The following is a 6,989-nucleotide window of genomic DNA, read 5'->3' on the forward strand; positions in this document are numbered from 1 at the left end:
GTGTGGGTTGGTCAGGGGTGGGGTTGTGGGGTTGGGGATTGGTGTTGTCATGGGGGGTTGGGGAGGTGGGGGTGGGTGAGGTGAGAGGCAGCATGCTTGTGGGGGATGTGGAGGGTGGGGGTGAGAAGGAGTAGGAGCAGGAGTCGGGGGGGTAATTCTGAGAAGACGCTGATGGACCAGGTGTGTGTGGAGAGGTGCGGGCGCGCGGGTGTGGGGGTGGTCATTGTTGTAGGGGTGGAATGGGAGCACGTGACGATTTTGGTAGGTGCATGGTTGTCCGTGGTGGTCTATGATAACCTGGTAAGGGTTAGGGACCCTGATGATTTTGAAGGGGTCATCAAACCTGGGGAAAGTCTTGGTGGGGTTGGGCAGGTGTGCAACCGCTACTGAGTCGCCCAGCTTGTAGGGGTTGGAGGGGTTGGAGTCCAGTGTAAGGTCCTGTTGGGATTGGAGGTGGTGGAGGGGGTCGGTAGAGGAGGGGGGGGTTGGAGGGTTTAAGTGGTGGCGGAGGGGTAGGAGGAGTGGGGATTCCCCAAATACTCGCTTGTGTGGGGTTACGCCGTCATCCCGTGGGCAGATATTAAGCCCCCATTGAACGATTTTGACGTGGGCAGGCCAATCATCATTGCCTGTCTGCAGGATTCTGGTCCTGACTTGACTGAGGAGGGATCGATGGCTCCTCTCGCATACGCTGTTACCTTGGGGCCAGTAGAGGGATGAGTGGGAGATTCGGTAGCCGAATGTTTTGGCCAGTTCTTCCCAGACTTTTCCTGTGAATTCAGGGGCATTATCCGAGTGTAGGGCTTGTGGGATGCCGAAATACGGGAAGACGTGGCGTATCAGGGCGTCGGCAACTGCTACGGCATTGTGGTCTTTGGCAGGACAAGCGATGACGAATTTTGAGTAGACGTCAACAAACGTGATGATATATCTGTATCCTGATTTTGGTGTGAGGGGGCCGACGACGTTGAGGGAAAGCAGCTGCCACGGTTTTTGTGCAGTGAATTTGCCTGATGGGCCGGGGGTGCGCGAGATGTCCTTTCCTAAAGCACAGGCATGGCATGTTTGGATGATGTTTTTAGCAATGGTGGATGGGTTGGCTGTCCAATACATGTCAGAGAACGCCTGTAACAGCTTTTTGATGCCGAGGTGGATGCCGTTGTTGGCGTGGAGGTGTATCATAGCGTCATGAGCTGAGGCGGGGTCGAGGACGATGTGGCCGTCTGCGTCATACAGTTGTTCGCCGTGGAGGTGTAACCTGGCGAATGTACGTGGCGGGATCCAGGTAGGGCACTGCTTGTCCTTCCACATTTGAATCGGGTCTGGTTTTGGGGAGACGGCATTGATGGGTAGACAGGAGAGGGCGTCGGCGTTAGTGTGGAGTTTGCCTGGGCGGTAAGAGATTTCGAAATCGAATTCTTCGAGAGCTTCCCGCCATCGAATGAGTTGGGCGTTGTTAGTATTGGACTGGCGTAGCCATTGTAGTGATTGGTGGTCTGTGATGATGACTACGTGGGTGTCAGATATGTAGGAACGGAAGTACTCTCGAGCCCAGAATACACCGAGGCACTCGCGTTTGGTGGCCATGTAATTTCGCTCGGCTTGATTCAGGGTACAGCTGGCGCAGGCGATGATATGTTCGTGCCTGTTTTGTACTTGTGCGAGGACGGTCCCTATGGCTATGAGGGAAACGTCAGTATATAGACGGAAAGGGAGGTTGTAGTCTGGGAAAGCGACGACGGGTGCTGAGATCAGTTTGGATTTGAGGTCGTTGAATGCGGTCTTTCTGGTTTCGGTCCAAACAAATAGTTCGCCCTTCTTTGTCAGTTCATGTAGTGGTTTGGCTATGTTTGCAAACCCTTTTACGAACCGTCGGTAGTATGACGTAAGGCCTAGGAAGGCCCAGGTTTCGTGAACGTCTCGTGGTAGGGGGACTTCAGCGATGGTGCGCAGTTTGTCGGGGTCAGGTGAGATGTCCTCGGCTCCAATCACGTGTCCTAGGAAGGAGACGGATCTTTCGGCTAGGACGCATTTTGTTGGCTTGAGTTTGAGGCCTGCCTGGCGGATAAGTAGGAACACCTGTTTGAGGCGGTGGAGGTGGTCGGCCCAGGTGTGGCTAAAGACGATGACGTCATCTAGGTAGGCCAGGCAGATTTCCCAGGTTAAGCCGACTTAGCACTGATTCCATCAGATGGGAGAACGTGGCTGGGGCATTGCAGAGTCCGAATGGGAGGACATTGAATTCGTAGTGTTTCCCGTTTGAGGTCGAGAAAGCAGTCTTTTGGTTGTCATCTGGGTGGACAGGAACCTGCCAGTACCCCGATTGCAGGTCGAGGGTGGAGAACCAGATGGAGCCGTGCAGGGAGTCGAGGGAGTTGTCGATTCGGGGTAGGGGTGTGGCGTCCTTGATGGTGATATCATTTACTCTGCGGTAATCAACGCAGAATAGCATGGTTCCGTCTTTTTTTATCACGAGTACGACAGGGGAGGACCACGGGTTGGTGGAGTTGGAGATAACGCCGGCATCAATCATGTCCTGGACCTGCCGGTCTTCCTCTGCTCGCTGCTTTGGGGTGTTTGCGGCGAGATGGTTGGCGAATGGGTGGTCCGGTCGTGTGTATCTCGTGACTGAGGTAAGTGGTGTGAATGAGGTCTGTTGGGCCAGACGAGAATAGGTCCTGGAAGTCCAGGAGTAATTATCGGAGGCTGTTGGTTTGGGAAGGGGATAGATGCGCGGGTAGGTCCGGCAGAGTTGGGTGGTGAGAAGGTGGTGTGTGGCATGGCTCAGCTTCCTCTGTGTCACCAATGATGAGTCCTCTAGGTAGTGTTAGTGGTGTTGTGGCAAGGTTAGCGATACGGATCGCTCGGGCCTGAGGGGGGAGGAAGGTGGGGGATACTAGACAGGAGAGTGGTCCGGTAGGTAGGGATGGGGAAAAAAGGACGGAGGTACCGGATGGTCTGTTTAGTTCCACCCAAGCTTCGTGATAGGGCGGGATGGCGACGGTGGAGGCGATCGAGGCGGGAAAAGATGGTGAGGTGGATGGTATGGGTGGGGGAGTGGTGTGTTGGGTGAGGTCTGTGGTGTTGCATGTGCAGAGGCGTTGGGGGACGTGAGTGTTAGGGGAGAGGGTGTATGTGTGTGGTGGTGTTGGTGTTGGGGTTGTTTTGTTGTATGTTTGTGTTTGCATTTCTTTTTTTTTTGTTTGTTTCTGAAGGGGGGCTGGACTGAAGTGAAGGCGGCGTTGATGTCAGTCGATCTTGGTGCGGAGTTTCTGAAGGAGGTCCAGCCCTAGGTAACCGTCATACTGACGGCATGTAGAGTCAAAAATGATGAAGAGGTGAGTGGTGGAGACTTGTTGATGGGTGTCAGTCCGAAGGGCCCAGGTTTCCCCATGGATAGGCAGGGGGCCATCCCCCGTGTCTACGAGGTTGGCTGAGGTGGGGAGAAGGGGGCCAAAAGCGGAGGTATGATGGGAGTAGAAATGAGAGTATAGGCATGACCTTGCAGCTCCCGTGTCCACCAGTAATCTAGCCTTGACCTCGTTCAGGCGAATTTGGTCATAGACTGGGGGTCAGTAGAGATGTGAGGTGGCCCCCGCCACCGTGGGGAGGTGCGGGGGCGGGCCTAAAAATCCATCTGCTGAGTGGTGATGTAGTCGTCGTGCTCCTCATCATCTGGTCCTGGGTAGACTAGGGGCGGGGCATCGTCTTCCTGGGCGTCTTCTTCCAGAAAGGATACCTTCCTGTGCCCCTGGGTAAGGGCTCTGCGTCTATTTGCTTTGAGTTGTTCCCTAATATCGTGTAGGGGGCAGGTGCGACTGCAGGCCGTGAATTCCCAGGGATTAATAGAGATGAGGTTGTCCTGGTCCCTGGGATTGTGGCGCCTTCCCTGTGGGTGCGCCCTGGGAATTGCTGGAGACGGATCCATGGTGGGTGGGTGGAGCGGTGGTGTAACCTTTGGTGGTGGAGTTTTGGTGGTGGGGAATTTGCTTACCGCGTGTATGGGTTGTGATGTGGGACGGGCGGCGAGGAGGCGTCAGACGAGTTGTAGGTCTTGATCCATATTCCCTGATGGATCGTAAATGGTGAAATGCTCCCTGACTGTGCTAGGGAGAATTCTCAGCAGGGCATTGAAGGTGTGCAAGTCCCAAGTATTTGTGGTTGCTTCGGAATAAGCGGCGGTGACGAGGCGCCGTGCCTGGACGAAAGTGTCGTCCAAGTTACCGTTATAGGCAAGAGCATCTAGCTGAGAGAGAGCGACGACTCTGCCCATAGAAGGCATGACAGCCTGCTTTACAATGTGGGCGAATTGTTCCCATGTTAGTTCTAGGACGACTTTTGTTGCGACAGTGGCGATTATTTTTCCCAGGTTAGGTAGAGTGACGGCTATCTTTTCTCTCTCAGAGTCGAACCCGATATCTAAAAGGGGTTTGACCTTATCCAAATAAACATCTGTCATATTGCTCATGGTTGAATTTCGGCAATTGGATGTGAGGTTTGGCTGCCATTGTGCAAGTTTCCTTTTATTGTTCCTCCGTGATTTATTCGGATCCAGAACCACCGCTGGCCACCAGTGTTATGCTGGGTGTTTTTAAGTCGACTTCTCATCCTAAGAACACTAGCTACTGAGCGGGGTCCTCTTTCCGGACCGGAAGTAAAGCACCCACAGAGGAACAGGACATATAAACCAAACAGTACACCTTAACACATCTATTACCTTAACTCTGACACCGTGACAATATACACAAAGGGATATTGGATACTTGTGAAAGACAGGGAATACAGAAATAGCCTTTAATACAATGGATAAGATTACACACACAGTAAGTCACTATTCACTTGTACAGGGATATTTAGTATTGATATTACAGTACCCGAATAATACACTTTGGCAGAGATGGCGTTTAATTCACTGAGTATGTTTCACTAGGGGAGGACGGGACAAGGAGTAGGGGAAACAAATAGTACCACAAGTGGGTAGAATGCGGGTCGCGTCACTCGCGGGAGTTACTTAGTCCCAGTAGCACTGGATCACAGGTTTCTAATGAACCCCGCGCGCACCTGCTCTAACCCACGTTTTCTTTACGCCCTCCTGTATATGGTCTTTTCTGTTCTGCCAGGTATCGGGTCACTGTGCACTGAATAGGTCTACAGTTATTCACTTATCATTCGGGCCTTACTCTGTTCTCTCTCACTATACACTACTGTGATGATTGTTCACTGTATCAATGTCATTACGTACCCATATTTCCTTTGGGTATCACTTGCTGTGTATCCTGGGCGTGAGGGAGGGGTCTTACGGGGAGCCCTCCTGTAGAAGGCAGCGCACTGTCCGTAGGGGCGTCACTGCCTGGGTGGTAGTCGTCGTTGGGGTGCAGGGAGGCCCTCCACTCTGGGGGCCTCGACCTGGGAGGCATAGCCCTCGCACTGGGGCCGCGCCGATGGGGTGCAGGGAGGCCCTCCGGTCTTGGGGCCTCGACCTGTGGGGTGGCCCTCGGGACTGGGGCCAAACAGCTGCAGGAGGCGGGCCTGGCGCCTCTGGCTCCTAGGAGAGAGAGAGCCAGGGTGGTCTGGGCCTGGGGACTGCTGGCCAGACCTGGGAGTCTGGGGACTGTGGCCGCCTGCAGGAAGAAGCGCCGTCAGGGGTGAACTGCAGCGTCACCTCCGTTGGGTGTCCATCAGGGACAAGGACCTCCCAGGAGTAAGTGGTAGGGTTTGGACTGGGCCACGCCACCACTCTGCCAGCATCTCTGGGGAATTGCTCTGGTGGGGAGACAAAGGGCGTCCCACGCAGCCGAGAGGGAAGGGGTCGGCCACGCAAGGGACCTCCTGCTCCGGGAGAGCCTTCGGAGTCACAAATGAAGTGTGTACGGTGGCCACACCCTCCCCGTCACGTACGGTGGCCGTGAACGTGGTTTCGTGACTCCTAGGGCTCGCAGCTGAAGGGCGTATGGTGGCTGCTACTTCCCCGTCACATACGGTGGCCATGAACGCAGTGCTGCTCCCGAAGGAGGAAGAGCCAGGAGAGGGGTGCACAGGGGCAGCGCCCTCTCTGGTGCGTGCTGAGGCCGTAGCCGAGGGTCTACTTACCCTGTCACGCACCAAGGCTGTAGCCGTGGGCCTGCCCACCTGCTGGGAAGCAACTGAAGGGCGTACGGTGGCTGCTCCTTCCCCATCACATACGGTGGCTGTGAACGCAGTGTTGCCCCCACAGGAGGAAAAGGCAGGAGAGGAGTTCACAGGGGCAGCACCCTCTCCGGTACGTGCTGAGGCCGTAGCTGAGGGTCTGCTTACCCTTGCATGCACTAAGGCCGTAGTTGTGGGCCTGCCTGCCCTTCGGGAAGTAACTGAGGCATTACTCCCGTAGGAGGTAATAGTGGATGAGGGGCGTACGGTGGCCGCTCCCTCCCCGTCACGTATGGTGGCCATGAACGCGGTTCCACTATTCCTCTCTTTGCCAGTCGGGGTGCGTTCAATAACTAACGCCCCGAGGCCATCCCCAGAGGTGGCTGTGACTGAGGGGCGTACGGTGGCTGCTCCCTCCCCTTTCACGTATGGTGGTCGTGATGGCGGTGTCACGGGGAAACAACTGAAGGGCGTACAGTGACCGTTCCTTCCCTGGTACGCACGGTGGCCGTACCGTGGTGTTGCCTGGGACTGACTCTGGATCAGCCCCACCCCGAACCTGCCGAGGGTTGCCCAGCCTGCAGGGTCGTTGCCTTTTGCTGCTCACCTGGTGTTGTGACGGTTGCAGGGAAGAGGGGCTCTGGAGATAGGTGTCCTGGTGACCCTCTTGTCCTGGGTCACTAACCCCGCCGTGGTGTCCTCCTGGGGTGGTGGTGTGGCGGTGGCTCGGTGGTGGGGTGGGGGGTGGCGGGGTGAGTGGTCCGGCGGCGGTGGGTATTTTATCGAGCAAATTTTACAGATGAGATGATGGCGCTAATACAGGGTTGGCTCGACAGACAAACAGTGCTGAGGGAAAGGTTTAG

This window comes from Coenobita brevimanus, chromosome 17, assembly GCF_032717465.1.
Source record: "Coenobita brevimanus isolate Jiangsu-jjx chromosome 17, ASM3271746v2, whole genome shotgun sequence".
Taxonomy (NCBI): Eukaryota; Metazoa; Arthropoda; class Malacostraca; order Decapoda; family Coenobitidae; genus Coenobita; species Coenobita brevimanus.